This window comes from Canis aureus, chromosome 13 (assembly GCF_053574225.1).
Source record: "Canis aureus isolate CA01 chromosome 13, VMU_Caureus_v.1.0, whole genome shotgun sequence".
In the NCBI taxonomy this organism is placed as follows: Eukaryota; Metazoa; Chordata; class Mammalia; order Carnivora; family Canidae; genus Canis; species Canis aureus.
The window spans coordinates 53490309-53509120 of record NC_135623.1 but is presented as its reverse complement, the minus strand read 5'-3'; the positions used below and the strand labels follow the sequence as shown (position 1 = coordinate 53509120).

At 36.7% G+C, this 18812-nt stretch overlaps 1 long non-coding RNA gene across 1 annotated transcript in view; it reads left to right on the top strand.

The window, feature by feature from the left end:
- Nucleotides 1–18812, top strand: part of LOC144282526 (uncharacterized) — a 167314-nt gene that overhangs the window by 39456 nt on the left and 109046 nt on the right. The gene's annotated exons all lie outside the window — the stretch shown is intronic.

The following is an 18812-nucleotide window of genomic DNA, read 5'->3' as shown; positions in this document are numbered from 1 at the left end:
CAACAAATAGCAAGGCAGAGATTTAAAAGAAAGAAGAAAGAAAGAAGAAAGAAAGGAAAGAAAGAAAGAAAGAAAGAAAGAAAGAAAGAAAGAAAGAAAGAAAGAAAGAAAAGGAACTGCCCATAACACAAGCAAAACAAACTTTGAGTGTATCTGGAAAAACTCTTGAATGAGAAAAATAGGCACTTGTCAATGTGATATGGAAGTTATTTGGTGAATCACATACCTATTTCTACTACCGAAACACATTATGTGGAATAGTTTGTGCTAGGATTGGAAGGGAACCTCTCTAAATAAAAATGGAGCACTAAAGAACATTTCCTTCTAGCCACTTAGTGTGTCTCTAAATGCATTTCTTACCTGGTTTTGTCTATAGAGAAAAGAGGACATTTTTAACTTTGCAACCAAGTAACAAATATACTATAACTAGTTACATAAAACCTTGTTTGTGTGGGCTTTTGGAACAGCAACTGAAATTAGACAAATTAGACAAATTTGTAAATTGTTATATTTTCAGGGAAATTAGGTTTTGACAATATAGAACATATATATATATATATACATATATATACACACATATATTGCTCCACTCAGATCTCTTCAGATCCCTTCTACTATTTCTATCACCCCACCCTCACACTGTACACCTACTTCTTTGGAGTCTCATGGCCAAGGTCAAACTCTCCTCAGAGGCCTGCTTTATCTATATATTTAGAAGGAAGTTCCAGAAACATATTCCTCTTTTCACTCACTCTCCACGGCCCTTAGCGAATGACTAGCTGATAGTGAACAAGACAGTCTGGGTTTTGCTGATGGTAAGAAACTCAGGAGGTGTACCTAATACTCCAGAGCAAGCGTCTTGGGCTCAAACTGAGGCCAAGAACGACATCACTTTGAAATCCTACGTTTGCATGGCTTACTCAGCTTCCCACTCCCTTGCCAGATTCTCCCAAAAAGTACCACCTTAAAAAAATCAGTTGGCTACAAATCCTCTCTGAGCCTGGTTCTGGAGAAATTAACCCAAGACAGTAGCTCAAACCACTAACTAAACAACAGCGTCTCCATTTCATATTCATCTGTAATTAGTACTGTGTGTGTATATGTAATATTCAAAAACAGAATTTTCTCTGAATTAGTTTATATTAATCAATTAGAATTCCATAGACTGCTAATTACCTGCATAAGCCTCTCCTTTAAAGAGAACACAAGAAACACCGTACTGTTGAACATGGATATCACATTGAAAATTAGAAGAGTGCAAATTAGCAGAGATTTAAAAATCATATTTAGATTTATAGCAGTTTTGAAGATCTTTTACTAAAAAAAAAAAAAAAAAAAAACTTGTCAAATTCCTTTCAAGTGATATATATTTTTAAATGCTTGTAAGTTATTTAGGCCCTTGAAAGAAATTTGCCACTTTCAAATTAATATAGCTAATAGGACTTAATTTTGTTAGAGGATAAACTATGAAAATGTTGGGGAGAAAGTCATGATAACTCAGGAGCATTTTTTAAAATAAGTAGTAAATGGTTTTTGACTGACTTCCAACTCATTAAAATCTTTCTGAATCCAGCCGAAACCCTTGCCTCAGAGCCTTAATAGACTTTAGTGGGAAAATTGAATTAACTTTTGAATTTAACTTGTAAAGGTCAAAAGGAACATACTTCTGATGACATAGGAAATTAAATGTGTGCTATTTCATCTTCCATTGTTTAATGCATAATATTTCGTTTATTTGAAAATGATGAGGGAGAAAACCTTTTCTTGCAGAATAGTGCCTTAACTAGAAAAATATGATCATGTTCCTTTTAGATTAATTTTGACTCCAGGTTTTGAAAACCAGAGAAATATTCACATCTAATATGGATTACGCATTGAAATGTAAATGGTCCTGTGTATAGGCAAGAGTAAACCAGAGAAAAGAAGCACATGTGTCCCTTAAGGTAAATTGAGAAGGTACATCCATCCATTCATTCCACAAATACTGACTGAGCGCCTAATGTATGTCAGACACATATGTGGTTCCTGCCCCATGGAACTTAGTCTAGAAGTGTTTCTTCTCAGTTCTTTATTCTCCTTGACTTTGCAGTGGTTCACACTGTTGACCAATATATTCCCCTTAAAATTATCTTCTCTCTAAAATATAGAGAGAATCTGAACCTCTAAAATCCCTTCTGATTTCCTCTGGTTTTTCTAGTGTCCTGTACCTTTCTTTTGTTCAACACCAAATTATTGATTTTCCCCAAGAGTGAGTTCATCTCTGGCTGTTTACTGGGCTTCATCTATCCCCTGCAAGCTGCTGGCACCAGGTAGACATTTCTAATCTAGACTAATCTATACTCTGGTTGCATATTTTCAACCATCCACCTCACTGCTTCACTTGGACAACCCAGATACCTCAAACTTAAGGTGGCCTTCTTCCTCTCACCAAAAAAAACAAGCAAAGGAAAATTATCTGTCCCTTGTCTTCCCAAGCCCCATAAAATACTGTATTATTTATGACAAAACCTACCTTCCTTAGATCAGAAAACCTGTTGCCTGGACCACTTTAATATTCTTTACCTGGCCTTTTGGTCTCCAATCTCTCTTCCCACCTTCTGTCAAGTTATAATTCATGTACTGCCACCAAAATTATGTTATAAATCAGATAAAAACCATATTAATCTTCACTTTAAAAATCTTACACCTGCTTGTTAATAATAGCATAAAATCCAAACCTCTAATTACAATACACAATGAGCTTCCAATCTCCTCTCAATCTTCTTTTTAAGATTTATCTCCACCCATCCTTATCACACATCCAGCAGTGCTGGGCTAGTATGGTTTCCTGAAATTACAGACATCATCAGGCCTCTGTTTTTATCTGTGTAGTTCTCTGTACCTACAACTCTTCCCTACACTACTTCATATCTGACTCATACATATAACTGAGAACATCCCAAAAATAGATACTGACTTTTATTCATTTTTGTACCATCAAAACATAGCCATGTGCTTAGATTCTCATGGAAGTTCAATTAATGTTGGATTTGAAACTCTTTACACTGTGGTTCTCAGTTTCTTGTTCTTTCTCATCTCTAGCCTTTCCTCCAGTTCCACTAATTTTCTAGTCATATAAACTATTCATCACGACCAAACATATCATGTCCTTTCAAGCATTAGGCTCTGTGTTAAAATCCTATTCACCTTCCAAGAATCAACTTAATCTAGGCACTTTAGATACACATTTTCATTTGTTCTATTAAGGTTTTCCCATGTTTTCTCCCCAGAGACAGCCAGGTAGAATCAATTACCTCCCTTCTAAATATCTAAGTATTCATAATCTAATACTTGCCAGGTTAAATTATATATGTATGTCTTGGTCTCTTCTATTGAATCATGAGACAAAAATATTTATATCTCCTGCACCAAGCATCATGCCGAGTATTCTAGTAAATATCTAAAATCTTAAATAGAATTAAATTGAATTGAAAAATAGATTACTTGGGACACAGGATTCTCATAGCACATGGTTCACAAATTTGGCTGACCCTCAAAGCCTCAAACCCCCCTTAATTTTTGGGTCATTTTTTACAGGAACAACAATAATTACAACATCTTCAGCCTAACACTTAGCAGGCTCTGGCACTCATAAAGCTGGCAGCCAGAACATAAAGTTCAAATGACATGCCTTTAAGACTTCTTCTGAATCCTGTAACTGCCATGGTTCATGCTTCCCTGACGAGGTAGTTGCCCTGGGTAGTCGCCTAGCGGCTCTGTCTGTGAGGCAGCACCTTGATCCCACTTGCCCGAGGACAGACAGATCTCATGGAACACTGATTCTGCGTTGTCCTCCCCCCCGCAACCACCACCATATAGCACATATGCATCAAGATATTATCCTATGGTCACTCAGCTTCAAATCCAGCCTCTGCTCTGTGTTGCTGAGATCAGAGCTCCACAAACTGCGCTCCAGCCCTGCTGGCTGACTCCGTTAGACTCTGAATAGGACTGCCAGAGGTGGACTATGGGGCCAGAGGGGGAAAGTGACTGTTTCTTCCCGTTCACTTTCTGTGGGCTTTCTGTTCCTAACAGCACCAATCAGAAGTGCCTCATCTTTACCCTGGCCGTGGTGTTTAATATCAAAACAGCTGTCAAGTCCAGTTTGCAGTTTTTCCCAACTTTATTGTACCCTCTCAGAGACACCGGCCAGCCACAGCCAGTACCCTCTCCTCAGGAATCTGGGTCCCAGGTCCATGGGGTCCCTCCTCGACCATCCACTGGAACACCAGCACCAGTCAGGCAGCAGCCCTTCCCCTTCTCAGAGGTCTGAGTTTAAGCCCCATCAGCCCCCTCCACCAAGCTTTGGAGTTTTAATAACTCCACCCTGCTCCGCTATTCTCTCAGTCACTCCCAGTTCCAGGGATGAGAGCTGCTCCCTGCAGTTATTTTCCTGGGAGATACCTTTGGGTTCCCTTTTAGCCCTTTTCAGTTCTTCAGTAATTAACAATTCTATATGTTAAATTCTCACTATTAAAATAGCCAGTGTGGTTCTTTCTTTTGATTGCACCCTATTATTTCTAGGCCTGGCTCTGAAAGCAATGTTTGCCTGAATTATGTCTCAACTCATTCTGTGCTCTGACGCTCTTGCTGTTTTCATAGGAGTCTGCCTCTACAATGAACAAAAATGCTTGAATTGTAATACTTGATCCACCGCTGATGTACTATAGCCACAAGCCATGGACTATTTAACTTTTGTTTATTTGCAAAATAATAATGATATTAGATGCTTACTTTTTTCTTTTATTAAAGTATAATTAACAGAGTGTTATATTAGTTTCAAGTGTACAATATAAAGATTCAACAATTTTATACATTTTTGAGTGTTCATCAAGATTACTGTACTCCTAAACCGCTTTATCTACTTCAGCTTTCCCCTTACTCACCTCCCTTCTGGCAACCACTAGTTTGTTTTCTGTTTTGAGTCTATTTCTTTGTTAATCTCTTTTTTCTTTGTTTTGTTTTTTAAAATCCACACATGAGTGAAATCATATGGTATCTGTCTTTTTCTTACTGGCTTCACTTAGCATTATACTCTCTAGATCCATCCATGTGTTGTAAATGTCAAGATTTCATTATTTATGGCTGAGTAGTATTCTAGTGTGTGTATATGTGTGTGTGTAGTGTGTGTATCATATCTTCTTTATTCATTTATCAATAGACACTTGGGATGCTTTCCCATCTTGACTATTATAAATAATGCTGCAATAAATGTAGGAATGCATATATCTTTTTGAGTTAGTATTTTCATTTTCTTTAAATATCCAGTAATGGGATTACTGGATCATATGGTAATTCTATTTTTAATTTTTTGAGGGACTTCCATACCGTTTTCCACAGTGGCTGCACCAGTTTGTATTCCCAGCAATAATGCACAAGGGTTCCTTTCTCTCTATATCCTCAACAATGCTTCTTGTTTCTTGTGTTTTGTTTTGTTTTGTTTTGTTTTGTTTTTTTGCCATTCTGACCAGTGTAGAGTGATATCTCATTGCAGTTTTAATTTAGCAGCCTCTGTTTTTAGCAAGCAACAACTATAACCAGTAGATCCTTAGCTTATAAAAAAATGTGTCCATGCATCTTCAGATTGCCAATACTACATCACCTTCATCACCATCTGCAGAGAGTATGTTCTTCCAGAAGGAAAAGGAGTCATGAGTCTATTAGATAAATCTACTGAAGAGTCATACTATCAGCCAACCAAATAGATAGGCATCAGACTCAACATTGAAAGGGAAAATAGGCTCCATTTACCTTAGGGCCAGGAAACTGATAGGTGGGAAATACCTTTGAATATTTTTGTTACCAGAAATCTATGTGATGGGGTTAGATCAAGGAACAGGAAGAAGCGGGACTTCAAAAGAAAAGCATTTCAGCTGTGACATCATCATAGACAAAACCCATGAAATAGAAGAGTAATAAGTAAATTAGGCATATTGTTGTGGCCATTCCTCCATAATACCTTCAAGAATCACAATTATCTTTGGCTTCTGTTATTAATTGTTTAGATAAGATCTTGTGTCCAGGGAGGATCTTATTACCTAAAGACACTTTTAGCAAAATGAAACCAATAAGAAATTAATCTCAACTGTTTAATTTGGAAGAGTACTTACATTTGTAATTTCATTTTTTATTCATTCTGTCAGCACGTGTTTATCATACACTGTGTATGTGGCATGGCCTCAGGTGGTGGAGGGCACAACAATGAAAAAAAGACAAATATGTTGACCTTCAGAGAGTTTATATTCCAGTTTTACAATAATTTGAGATTCATATGCAAATAAATTAATATCCAAGAAGTTTCTTTTTATATCATTTTACTGCAAGAAGTATTTATATACAAGTAGGATTAAGGATGCCATCCAGATAGTTACAATATTATGCATCTTTAAAGAGAAAATATGGATTCTCAGATTGATCAATACATTTTCCTTTTAAAAAGATGTCAGGCAAATGTGACTTGTACTATTTTTATTTTGCCTTATAATTTTTGGCTTAGACATGTTCAAACCACTTAAAGCTATTGTTTGAAGTACAAAGATAAAAGGTAAAGTGGATGTAAGAGACATAAGGTGTATATCATGAGAAGCAGATTCTTGGTGCTTTACAAATTCACTCCTATTTGAACCAAAAGATGAAACTTGTCTTTGAATGTGTTTTTGCAATACATAAAGTATCTTAACCTCATCAAATAGGTTCCAAATATTGCCAGTTGAACATATATAAAAAAGACTTCTCTAAATCTATTGGGAATTCTTAATTCAGGAAATAAAAACATTATACATAGTTTCTACTGAGACTAGAGGAAATTATCCAACACACAATTAAAGGAAAGAATACAATACTCCAGGGAAAAGGAAATGTCACAATGTCAAAACCTCCCTGAAATAGAATCTTATGGACACAGCCCAGCTATGCTGAGGAGATTGAAATAGGATTGGTGTATGATTCCAATTTTTAATAGATATTTTTCTCTGAAGTAGAGAACTCAAGTCTATGAAATAAGTTAGTAGATAATAAAATCAAAACAGTGAAATTTAATCTACATTATGAATGAAATTTAATAAAAGCTGATTAGTTCTCTACTAGTTCAGAATTTGAGATAATTTCATGAAGAATAGACTAAAGCTTACCTTTTTTGATAATTTGGGGTGAAAGATCTTCTAGGTCAGTGGTTTTCAAACTTCAATGTTCATAGGAATCACTTGGAGATGTTAAATGCGGGTTCTGATGCAGTAGCTTTGGATGGGAACCTGAGATTCTGCAGTTCTAGCAAGTTCTCTGTTGATGCTTATGCTAGGAGGGCACAACATACTTCGAGTTGCAAGGATCTGAGAAAATCAATATAAGCCAGGTTGCAGGGGGAATGATAAATAAACCAAAAACACACTTTCACAATATCCTTGGGGGAATAAATGATTACTTACAAATGAACCTTTGTTGTTCATTAAAAGATTTGAGGTAGGAGTTCTACTTGGCAACATATCGTAAACAGCTAATTGGAGTTAATTCACATTGTTAAAAAACAAAAAATAATGATTTCTTTAAAAATACTTTACCTTGCCAATTTTTCATTCTAGTTTCATTCATTTATAGTGCCTTCATTTTAGTAAATTAACCAACTAAAATCTAAACAAAATAATATCATTATCCATCTTTAATTCTTCATGGATTCACTTTCCCATCATGAGATCTCCCCCATTTACTTACTTCCTCAGTTACTCAGACAGCACACACACACACACATACACACACACACACACACACACACACACACACGGAAAAAAATGCTGCTGAGAACAAGTCCTGAAGAGATTAATTAAGAACAGATCCTAAAATATGCTTCCCCCGCCCTCTACTCCCACCCTTGGTAAGATAAGCAGATAAGATTTTTAAAAGACAGATGTTATTGTATAAAACTCAATACAAATAATAATTCCTTATAAGTTCCAAGCTGGCATTCTTATGGGCTACTACCATGGCTGTCAAACAAGTAAGGTTGTCCAAAAGCTTTGCTGGACCTTAGTCTCTACCATATCAGTAAGCTAGGGAAATTAAAAAGTAATGGTGATTGCACTTCCCTATTCCTAGGAAATGCTAAATAAACACAGATTCTGCAGGATATCTGTCTTTAGACACCAATGATGATCTTGTTTACTGTGGTAAATTGTCCCTTCACTAGAGGAAAAAAAGAAAACCAAGGACAGGAAGACAGAGATGGAAGTACAGTGCTAAGAGTATACAGAAAGACATATGATGTGCAGCAAGAGTGTTTCCAGAAAAGAAATAAGATATAGAAAGATGAGGGAAAAGGAGAGAAGTGCAGAAATGCATCATTAAAGCAGCAGAAAAAGAAAGCAGAGAAATAAGGAGACTTGGAGAAGGTGGAAGAAAACCAGTTTTAGCCGTATAAGCTGCTTACATTTGTACATGAAAAAGAAGGGTCCTTGAGCTCCATAGAACATACATAGCACCAGTACCATCCAACATGGCAGAAGGATTTCTAAGCTCAAGCATATGACCCAGGTAGAAAGTACTTTCCTATTCAGAGATGTAGGCTTAAACAATCTAATAATAATTTACTACCATATGTCTTTTCCCATGTTCACTAAGCAAGTTTTCTTTTATGTATAAGGGAAAAAAACAGGCTAACAAAATAAATAATAACTTGACATTTGTATTTCTCATTTTAAATTAATAAATTGGCACTGGTGGAAAAAGAAAGAGATGAGGAAGCGTGGAGAAGGGAGAGAGCCCAGTGCTAAACCACAGCTTTAACTATCCTTGGGAAAAACTAGGATATAGAAGAAACTGGGATTCATCCACCGAAGTTTTGCCTTGGTAGATCCAACTTCATGAAGTGGGAGCTAAATTGACTGCTAGATGAATAAAATCAGAAGCAAAAAAAAAAATGTACTAGCCATTAGTACAGTTAGAGAAATTTGAATAGGGACAAAAATAGGGGGAAAAAAGAGATCAAAATTGAGAAAGCAAAGAGAACTGAGACTCAAGAATAGAAAACATGACATATAGCAAGACATAAATATGGATGCATTCCAGAACATTCTTCTTATGTGAGTCTCAGTGTGATTTGAAGGGCTCAGAATGAACCTGAAAGGAAAATCCAGACCTAGCACTTAAAGCGTCTTCTATTCCCAGCCTAGGGAATATCAAGACAGGATATGCAAACCTACTTCCAGCTGGCAGGTATAGCCATTTTCCTGCACATGTGGAGGAACTGAGCAGTGCAGTGGGTCTCCAGCTTTGTGTACCTCTCCATCTCCCCTGGCTCTAGTCTAAAGCCCTAGCTCTGCTGGGAAGCATACAAGAGACCATGTAAATGTGGACCTGATAGAAGAAACAACTCCCATAAGTTGTTTTAATAAGTCACATGTTCTAAGTGCATGAAACCATTGTTGCATTCAGGAGGGTGGGGTCTGCCTCAAATAAAAGAGAGGAAGCATTCAGGGCTATTAAGTTTCCTGGAGTCATGCTCTTCTATGAAGTGGACCTTCCAAGAATTATGCTGTGAGTAAGAAAAGAAGGTGCTGCACTCAGCCTAGGCTTAAATTAGATGTCATACTGCTACTGACTACTCCATTCTCTAGTAAGAGGCTTTCTAGGCCTATGTTTCTCAAAGAGAGAAGAAAAATACATTAAAGAATTACCTCAGCCCTTGGCAAGTGAGAGCTGGTGGGTGTTCCTGTAAGATATTAGTGGTTTTTCTCAGCAGTTCTTCTGGCCAGTAGGAATCCACACCTGAGGCCATCGGTTTCTTCTAACCCTCCACCTTCTCATTAAGATATAATCCTATGCTTTGACTGATCTTTTACCTCTTGTTAGTGACTAATGCTCTGTTGATGAATTAAAAATATGGGTCCTATTCAGCCCTGAAAGAGACATTCCCTGGAAATGCACTAAAATAAAAATACTCATGTACACACAATGTTCTTTTAAATCTTAGTATTTATGTCTTTAATACTCACCAAGTTATTTTGTACCGAAACCAACACTTGATCTTCCTCTACAACCACATATGGCAAAGTCAACAGTAAGAACCATACAGAGGTCTCAAGAGGAAAATTGCAAAAAGAAATGAGAACTCTGCTCCCCAGAGTTTCCTAAGTAGAAGTATGTAAACGAGGAAACTTTTTCTTTGGTTGGCCTTTGCCCATCTCACTTTGTCTAAGCCCTCTTCCCATGATGCCTACTCCTGCCATACTCCATTCTTCTACTTATATCCTGATTGCCTAGAGGACATACACACTTTGGACCATCCTCAGGCAGTGTCCTGGCTACATACAGGGTATGGGGCAACAGCAAGGTTGAAATCGGCACAACTGTCTGGAAACAAAATTCTGATAATGCAAACTATCCTTGCTTCAACAAAGCTATTCTAGACTGCAGAAGTCACAATAGTGTTTATCTTTAACAGTTAAAGATAATTTCCGTGAGTGTGTTCAGTTTGTGAAAACCCACTGAGCTATACACTTACATTTATATATTTTTCTATGTGTGTAACATATCAAGAAAATGTCGCAGTGCAAGAGATTGAAGATTTTCAGGAGAGTGCAAAACATAATCAACATAGCCTGGATATTTTAAGAAAAGTTATTCCCCCAAAAAATAGAATGACATCTGCCAATATTATCAATACAAATCTCCTGTAGTATTTTTACAAATATTTTACAAAATATATTTTCCCTTGCTAGGAATCATCTTTTGAAGATTCTCCCCAGGCCAACATTGGCTTTTCAAAGTTATAATCTGCAAGATAATTGTAACAAAGGAGCTAAAGAATATCTCTAGCAGTGTCCTTAGAAGAGGGCAAGTATTGTTGAATCAGGCATCATAGTTGGAAATCACTGGTTAATTGGATTATCCAACGAATTCTTGTTCTTGTTCAGATTCCTATAACAAGTCAGCTACAGAGAAGGACTTTAGGTGTATTGCTCTAAATTAATAATGTTCCAATTTTACATAAATCTCTGTGGAGTCCTAACCTTTTTTCAGTATGAAGACCCTTGCTAGTCTAAAAATATTTATCCAACTCTCATATAATAGTAACTATGCAAACAGTATTTGCAATAACCTCACAACCGGTTGTGGCCCCCAGGCTAGGGCACAAACTAATACTTCCACAAAAGTACTTCTAGCAAAACATTGTCTAGCACTGGAACATGCCCCCTCACAGGGATCCTTTTCTCTAGGCCAATCCAACCAGACTCTGTGGACCATTGCCTGCTTTATCCATGAATAATAATGTATGCAACTCCTGTGTGTTAACTACAATAAGCAGGGTTGGGGCACCTGGGTGGCTCAGTGGTTGAGCATCTGACACGGAGCAAAAAATTGTACTTATTGCCACTGCCAATAAATAAAATCTTTTTTTTTTTTTTAAAGAAAAAGTGGGTTGTATTGATGCAAGGAACAAAATGTTATTTCTGTAACAGTGGGGTTTTTTAAAGATTTTATTTATTTACTCATGAGAGACACAGTGAGAGGCAGAGACATAGGCAGAGGGAGAAGCAGGCTCCCTGAGGGGACCCTGATGTGGGACCTCAGGATCACGCCCTGAGCCAAAGACAAATACTCAACTACCAAGCCACCTAGGCATACAGTGTTTATTTTTTAAATTAAGGTATAATTGACGTAAAACATATTAGTTTTGGATGTATAACATAATGATGCAATGTTTACATATATTGAGAAATAATCACCACGGTAAGTCTAGTTAATATCTATCACCACACCTAGTTACAGAATTTTTCTTCTAATGAGAACTTTTAAGACATTCTTAGTAACTTTCAAGTACAGTATTAACTATAGTCATCATGTTGTACATATCACCTCACTCTTGTTAGAATGGCTATTACCAAAAAGACAAATGTTGGCAAGGATGTACAAAAGAAAGAACCCTGGTGTACTGTTGATGAGGATGTAAACTGATGTAGTCACTATGGAAGACAGTAAGGAGTATCCTCAAAAAAATAAAAATAGAAATACCATGCAACCTGGTAATTATATGGCTGGGCATTTACCCAAAGAAGATGAAGACACTAATCCAAAAAGCTTTATACACCCTTATGTTTATTGTAGCATTATTTACAATAGCCAAGGTATTGAAACAAGGCAAATGTCCATCGACAGATGAATGGATAAAAAGGATGTAATACACATACACATACATACACATACATAATGGAACATTACTCAGTCATAAAAAAGAATGAGAGATTGTCATTTGCAACAATATGGATGGGCCTAGATGGTATTATGTTAAGTGAAATAATGAGTCTGACAGAGAAAGGCAAAATACTATATGATTTCACTTATATATGAAATCTAAAAAACAAATGAGTAAACATACAAAAGAAGAAAGAGACCCATAAATAGAGAAACTGGTGGTTGCCAGAGAGGAGGTGGGTAGGAGGTGGGCAAAATGGGTGAAGGGGGAAGATACAGGCTTCCAGTTGTGGAATGAATAAGTCACAGGAATAAAAGGCACAGCACAGGGAATATAGTCAATGGTATTGTAATAGCATTCATTGTATGGTGACCGATGGTAGCTACGCTTGGGGTTAGCATAGCATAACATATAAACTTGTTGAATCACTTTGTTATACACCTGAAACTAATGTAACACTGTGTGTCAGCTCTAAGTCAACTTTTTAAAAAACTGATAAAAAGAAAATGATGAATAAGTCACTTCATTGAAACACTCAAAAAAGAAGCAAAGAATGGTAAATAAAAACAAAAATGACACAACAGAAGTAATTCCAAATATACTGATACTCATAATAAATAGATTCAGATGGGTCAAATCTTCATTAATACATAAAATTTCACAAAAAAAAATCCATGAACTCAAAAAGATATATGCATGCCCATGTTCAAATCTTAGAGCATTATTAACAGCTAAGATATGGAAACAATTTAAGTGTCCAATGATGGATGAATAAATTAAAGAAATTGTGGATATATATGAATATTATTCAGCCATAAAAAAGAATAATATCTTACCATCTGCAAAAATATGGGTGGATCTTGAGGGCATTATGCTAAATGAAATAAGTCAGACAGAGAAAGAAATACCATATGATCTCAATTGTATGTGGAATCTAAGATAAAGCAAAACAAGCCCATCAATACAGAGAACAGATTGATGGTTGCCAGAGATAGGGAGTGTGGGGCTGGGCAAAATTGGTGAAAGGAATCAAAAGGTACAGAATGATCTTTTTTGTGCATTCTCAGAGAAGTCTTCAAAGAGATTTGTTATAAACTTCAAATCACTTGAACAATCACTACTCTGGCAGTACTTTAAGCTCAAGAATTTGAGCAGGTGTTATGTATTAGTCTTATATCCATTGGCACTAAACATATTTCATAATACCTGTCGATTTAATAGGATTTGATAATTCCAAGAAAGAATCACTAATGGAGAGAAATATCTGCCAACAATTATAGAGGGACACATACTGAAAAGCAATTTTAAACATTTATAGATACATAAGACTTCAAAATTCACCTTATGTGTTTGTTTTCTAAAATTAAAATCTTATGCTGAGTGCATTAAGTCAATCGGAGAAGGACAATCATTATATGGTTTCATTCATACGGTGAATAAAAAAACACTGAAAGGGATTACAGGGGAAAGGAGAAAAAATGAGTGGGAAATATCAGAGAGGGAGACAGAACATGAGAGACTCCTAACTCTGGGAGTTAGGAGAAACGAACTCTGGGAAATTAACAAGGGGTAGTGGAAGGGGAGGTGGGCAGGGGGATGGGGTGACTGGGTGACGGGCACTGAGGGGGCACTTGACGGGATAAGCACTGGGTGTTACACTATATGTTGGCAAATCGAACTCCAATAAAAAAATATAGAAAAAAATAAAAATTAAAATCTATTATTCTCTACTATATAAGAGTTCTTTGTAGTTATTTTATATATGAAAATATTGTAGATTCTAGATTTCACATAGACATTTCAAATGTGAATTTTTCCATTCAGACAAAATCTTGTCCTTCCTTTTTGGGAGAATATCTCAGCATCCAGTTTATGCCATTATTTGAAACATACCTAAAACATTCTGTCATGTTAGTCACCAGTTCCTCAGCAGTCATGAAAGAAACATTCACAAAAACTTCATGTCCAGCATTTAGATTTACCTAAGTTCCTATCTTCTTCTACTTCATTCTTCTACATTTGACAAGGAGAAAGCATCAACTGCTCTCCCAGCGCAACCTTGGAAAAATATATAAGAAATCAACATTAGTTTTAGATCAGTTCTTTAAATGATGCCTAGTCATAAATTGAAGTCATCCACATCTGAAGGTGAGAAAAAGGGAGAAATAAAAATGTCTTATTTCAATTTCTTGAGCTTGTTTGCTTGCTTTCTCTTTCTTTTTTACTTCAGTCATAACCACACTATTTGTTAGAAGCCACCTCCACCTAATATCCTCACCCAGAACAAAATTTACCCAGGTGAGAATTATATACCAAAGCCAGATTGGAAAAGCAAGGGGAAAGATGAAATCTGCAATCTAGTATATTAGAGCAAAAGGGAGAAAGAGAAGAAAAGAGTACCCAGACAAATTTACAGAATACTTGGGAGAAAAGAAAATGTAGTGTTCTATTCATATGCAAAATTATTTAATGCCTGGTAATCTCCACCCGGAAGCACAGAATTCCTTTTTCTCTAACTACTTTAGCAATCATTCTTTTGGCATAATAATTATGAACAAATATTTCTTCATATTATCAAGGATATTTTTTCTTTCTACGAAAACATATCAGCTAATTTAATAAATGAAAGCAAAATCATGCTTTTGCTTTTTGTCCAGGTCACAGAGTGGTTGTCAACCAGAGACAATTTTGTCTCCCAAGAGACATTTGGCAATGTCTGAAGTTATTTTGGGTTGTTACAACTTGGGGGAAGGGGGAGGACTGCTACTGGCATCTGGTGAGTGGGGACCAAGAGTGCTGCTAAATACCCTCCAATGTACAGGGTAGCCCCCTTCTGCCCCTATCTCAAAAAAGAATTATTGGGCGACTTTTTTTTCCATTGATATATCTACCTAAGGTAAGTGTGGGTTATCTAGAGCACACCCTAAGACCCACATTCGTAAAAATACTTTGCAGTAAACATGGAGATGTGATGTCCAAATCCCCCTTAAGGAAGAAACTGTTGTCCCAGCTACTGAGAATATAGTCACCAAAGGGCCTCTAGTTGCTAGCTTTTCAAGGTTTGCCTCAGCTGTAGATCCTCCTCAGCAAAGCAATGCCCTTCTAGGATGGTCTACATTCGATGACGGATTACAGCAAGCATATAAAGGCTTGGCCATTTCAACATCCCATGGGACAATTCTGATAGGATAGATAAATTCCAGAGCTCCAACAGGATGTCTGGCCAGGATATAGTTCAATGTTTCCCTCTACCCAGTGCCATTTCCTGCCAAAGGTGTTGACCCAGGATATACTTCACTCAATGTATCCTTCACTCCATTCTCTGACTCCGCATCTGCTTCTGGAGAACCCAACCTGAGACAAGATAGAACTTAAGAAAGGGCATTTGGTGGAAACAAATACATTTCCCTAGGACTCCATGTAGGGTATACCCAGAAGGGGTTTGTGGAGCCCCCAAAACCCTTTGAGAAGAGTGCCAAGGGAGAAAGACAGTGGACATGGGCTCCAGCTTAAAGCATAAAGAACTGTGCTAAAGTAGCAAGTTGAAAATGCTCCTGAGACATTGAAGTTCACTTGTTCAAATTAAAAAATAAAATTGATATAATTGTTACAACTCTAAAAACCTTCTGGACACCAACAAAAGACTTCCTCTGAAGTGAATTGTGAGATGTAAAAACAAAATAATGTAGTATTGCGTCAGTGAAAAAGAACGATAGGAGTGGTCCAGTAGGAAGGAATTGAGAATCCCAGCACCCTGAAGTTCTGGGCTGCCCTTCTTTACCTTCCTCCACCCAGACTGAGACATCTCTGATGACAAATCCACATTCTAAAAGGAGAGAGTACAACCAGAGGTCCTTGCTTTGATTGGTGGTAGGCTCAGAAACTCTGGTGGGAATTCAAGTTAAGGAGGGTCACAGCCTAGGGACACACCCTTCACACACTGAAGTGCCTTACTGGCGAGTGAAACTATGAACCAATAGGCCATTAACCATGACTATTTTTAGCAATGAGTCACCTCAAAGTACTAAAACCATAAACGTTTAAATTTCAGAAGTGATTTTCATCTGTAAGAAATAAAACTTAAATATACTTATTGTCAGGAGAGGGTGAGCTGCAGAAACTATTTAAAAGTTATTTGAAACTGAATGAAGACTTTGCACATGGTGGTGTGCAAAGAACAATGTTTTATGGGTCATTATAACTTGTGTTCTTATGGAAACTCATTTCTTAAACACTGTATTTTTCTATATCTTTGGTTTAGCAGGCATTTATTTTTGACAGATAACTCCAGCTTTTACAATGCAGAACACTTCTGAAAATTGTATCTTAAATGAATCTTCATAAAATAAGCATAAGCTTTTGCATTTGTCGGTTAGAAAATATTTAATGTCAGTGAGATATTCAATAAATGAGCAGGTAAAATTGAGAAGAACTATATATATATGAATGTTTATTAAGCAGTGTCAAACATGCAAAGCAGAGAAAAGTAGAGACCCTCTGGAATGTTGTTCCTTTACACATCACCAAAGAAAGTCTGGTAAATCAATCCAAGAATCCAAATGTCCAAATGTCCTAAGCAGTTTACAGTCAACATAACCATAGTTGTAACCATAAACCTAGCATTGTGGGGCTCATGGTCCAATTGGGATGACTTTTTTTTAGAACACGTGAGACCTTACAGGATGACAGGTACACAAAGGCAGCCCTGTAGAGACCTGCACCTCTCCAACCCAGGGCAATCAGTTTGGGAGTCCATTTGGAAAGAAGAGATGTAGGATGAAGATGGACTGCCATCACAGAACCTTGATCCCACTGGAAAGGAAACAAGCAGAGAGAAAAAGAAGGAAAGAAAGAATCCTTTTGCTAGAGAGTGGGGAACCAGGTAGTCATCTTAGAAAGATAAGGAATAAGAAGTTCTCATTAAACAAATGGGACCACCAAATATGACAGCCTTTGAAAAAGAAAGTCAGACATTTCCTATTAGGGAGTTTGAAATCCATGATTATGTCACATGAAATCAGGTCTCTGTCATATAGATACAGATATGTAGATAGGTCTGCATAGATGTTTGCTACCTGAAATCTCACTGAGTTCTCCATGGTTTCTAAGGATGTTCAGTATTTTTTGGGCAAATGACAAAACAAGTGGAGACTGGCCTCTCATTATGAATTTTCACTACTCTATATTCTGTTCTTGGTGGTAAAAGTAGAAAAGGATTTAGGAGATGCCATGTTAACATTTGCATTAATTCACACTTTCTTTGGAAGTTTAATCCTATCAGTCAGGAAATGCAAAATTTAAGGTTCTTCCATTTATGTAAATTTGCATGCCTTTAATTGGCTGCATTTTTAATTAGTAAGGAGCAATTATTATTTTACTGTCCCATTTTTACAAAATAGCACGTTCCGTTTCCTTTGTAGCACCTAATTGTCATGTAGTTCATGGATTTTGAGCTCAGACTAGCTACATTACCATTGCTCAATGCAGAATACTGTTTAAAAGAGTGTACATTTTGCACATCCAAAATGACATGCATGCACAATGATTTCACAACTTACAATGCTAAATGAAGTTATAGAGCAATTGGAGAAAGCAGATTGGTAAGCCAGAAATCTAAAGCTTTTATAAATGCATGAATGTAGTCTCCAATTTATGTGCATCCCAGACCTCTCCATCTTCCACTCTCTCCCTCTTCTTTGAGGATCTCAATGATCATTATCACCTCCACCAGAGAATATGCAAGTGAAAAAGTGAAGGCATGAAATTCAAATCAGTATGTTGCTTTTTAGTAGACCCTTAGAAAGTTTTGTTGGAGAAAAAGTCAAAACTAATAGCTAAGCTGAGGTTTAGAGAATATGTTAGATGTTCTTTATTCATGCTCTTCCTTGCTTACCCATTAGCGTAGATAATTGAAAGTTTTCTTCATTTATCATAGCACACTAGGCAATGCTGTCATTTTAAGTCAAGACCACAGACCACAGAAAGAAAACAAGATTTTAAATTACTACAGGAGCAACTATTACAGAAGTAAACTAAATTATTTCAAGGAAGCCAAAAGAACTAGTTATCTGAAGAAGTTACTGAATCTTCCTCTTTGAAGATTTTCAAGAGTCAAGTGAACAACTCCTTCAGTGAAGACCTCCTTGGAGACAGAGAAAGTAAATTGTATTTCAATAACACCCTATGCTCCATCGTTTTATATTCTCTTGCTTTTTAAATGTACAAACTATGGAGTATTTGAAAAGGGAAAATTTGACTTGGATTAATTAATGATATACAATTCAACAGTCTCCAATTGTCCCCAAACTGCGATTACACAAATGGATTGTGTTACCTTTAAAATTCAATGTACAGTGACCCTAATCTCCCCATCCACAGGATAGTAATAGTATCTCCAAGCCCCATACACATACACAAATTATAAAGGATTTCCAGGTTGGTTTATGCTGGTTTGTGAATCAGACACATTCTGTGCAGATCTCCACAACTGGTGAGTTCCAGAGAGACTGACCTGCTGAACTTGGTTCTCTTGGATTCCTTTAACAGTAACTGCTAGAACCTCAACACACTATAGAAATGGCTCTATCCC